The sequence below is a fragment of the Etheostoma cragini genome, chromosome 2, assembly GCF_013103735.1.
Source record: "Etheostoma cragini isolate CJK2018 chromosome 2, CSU_Ecrag_1.0, whole genome shotgun sequence".
Lineage (NCBI taxonomy): Eukaryota > Metazoa > Chordata > Actinopteri > Perciformes > Percidae > Etheostoma > Etheostoma cragini.
In genome coordinates, this window is record NC_048408.1 from 24,324,755 (window position 1) to 24,326,974 (window position 2,220).

Below are 2,220 nucleotides of genomic sequence, written 5' to 3' on the forward strand. Positions count from 1 at the left end.
TTCTCTCTCGACCAGCCTTTCAGTACTGCCTGGTCTCGAGGCTCCCAGGCCCGGCCAGTCATGATGAATGTGGAACAGGGCTCAACCCAGGCTCCTGCCATTACCCCGTGACAATTTATTACCCTTTATCTGTAGGCACAATTAACCCAAGCCCAGGAAATAGGGACTTATCAGTCCTTCATTAACAGGACCTGCCCATGTCCCCATCCCTCTCTGTCACCTGACACACACACATCTCAGTCTGTGTGGGCATTCAGTTTCTCTTTGGACATAGCTTGCAGTTTCTTTCACCATCTCTATTACAACAATTGTGACTCTCTTTCTCTCTCTCTCTCTATCTCAAACACACACACACTCTTTCTCTTTATCTCTGTCCTTTACACGTCCTTCTGTTTTCTATCACACACACATATTTGACTTTTTTTAATTTTTGTGCATGATGACATTATAGTGCTCTGATCTGTGTTTCTATGATCCATTATTTTTCACACAATTGGCTAAAAAAGAAAAGTCCTTGCTGTGGACTATGTTTTCTTTGGAACTCCTTTCTACTGAAGAAACGATTCTCATGAAATTCAATGATAGTGTGTTCTGGGGATTATCCAGAGTTAGAGACACTGTTTCTGAAAACAGATGTTGCTTTGGATTTTTTTTTTGAGTGCTGTGAGCATAAGAGACCAAATCCATCTCAACTGTATTGGGCATGTGTGTAGAGGCAGAAATCTCAAAGCCTGGGCAAATTAAACAAACTAGAGGTAAGTGGGCAAATCTAATATATTTTTGCTCATATTATTTGTTATTGGGGGGGTCATCAACTTGTAGTCATAAACTTACAGAGAATTATCACTTGAATCAAAGGTGTTATATCACTGTTGTGTTAACCACTCTTGTTGACTGTCCCCATGAGACCGAACAAATCAGTTATTGCATTTTTAAGTATTTCTCTTTGAACTTAATGACTAAATAATGAGGTCCATCACCTTGTTAGTAATCCGTTTATCTTTAGCGCTGTCTGTGGGGAATTTTCTGCCTGTCTTTAAATCCTGTGGTTATCCAACCCGGTCTCACGCCAGCTTGTAAATTGGTCACGTTATTTTGATTTATTGATTTGTGTGCCCACAATAACGGGACGGTTGTGGTTAGGAAAAAAAGAACAGGGAAAGGAAACGTCACACGCAGGACATGGTAACAAAAACGGTAGGGGTGTGGTTAGAAAGAGAATAACACGGAAAGGAACTGCGACACACAGGACCCAAGCCCCGGTCACTGGGGTAGAAGTCCTGTTTCAGCCCTTTTTAATTCCACTAGCCACAGTAATTGTTCTGTGATCGCAAAATACACTTCCCATTAAAATATACATTACTTCAAAATTCTTAATCAACACAAGAAATCAACACACAAAAATAACGACATTAACATGACCTGAACACAAATCAACAGATGAAATAACCTGACCATTTCACGAACTGCCATGAGACCGAGCTGGGTTAAGGACTGAGTCCTGCTGATGGTGGTTTTTGTCACGGATCTTTCTCCGACAAGGTGTAATATTCCCACATGGCCAACATTTTTTTTTACTGTAAACAAACCACACTTGCGCAAGGCAGCCTTTGACCTTTTACGTCATTTGTCATGCTAGTGTTGTGTCCAGTCAGTGGCTTTTTCTCCAGTAAGCAGTTGCAGTAAAAGCATATGCTAACAGACTGTAAAAAAAAAACACATAAACATCGACCATTGGTAAATGCCATCTTATTTTCCAATGGGTGGATGGGCGTCACAGAGGCTAATATTGGCCAATGTTCTACCAATGTTTCGCAAATAAATCATTGCATCCCTAATCATAATGCATCTGTGCTGTGATCATATTTTCATTTAAATATGGCTGAGCCCTGGTTGATGAAGGGAAGTATGTGACAACCCTTTTCCCACTTGAGCCTTGCCCACTCCAAACCAGCGAGAAGAGCACAAAGAAAAACAAGAACACAGAAAACTCTCACATAGAACAACAAAACCTGTTCAGACTGCAACAGAAACATTTGTGTTTATGTGGAGCTCCATTGCTCACAGTAAGAAGCTGATTGAGAAAATAGTTGTGCAGGGCATTTAGGATGAGAAAAAGATATGAGGAAATGACATTTTAGCAACATCGCAATACTATAATAACCAGAATCCTAGATGATATATAGCCTCGCTCCACAGAACAGAAAATATATATCAGTA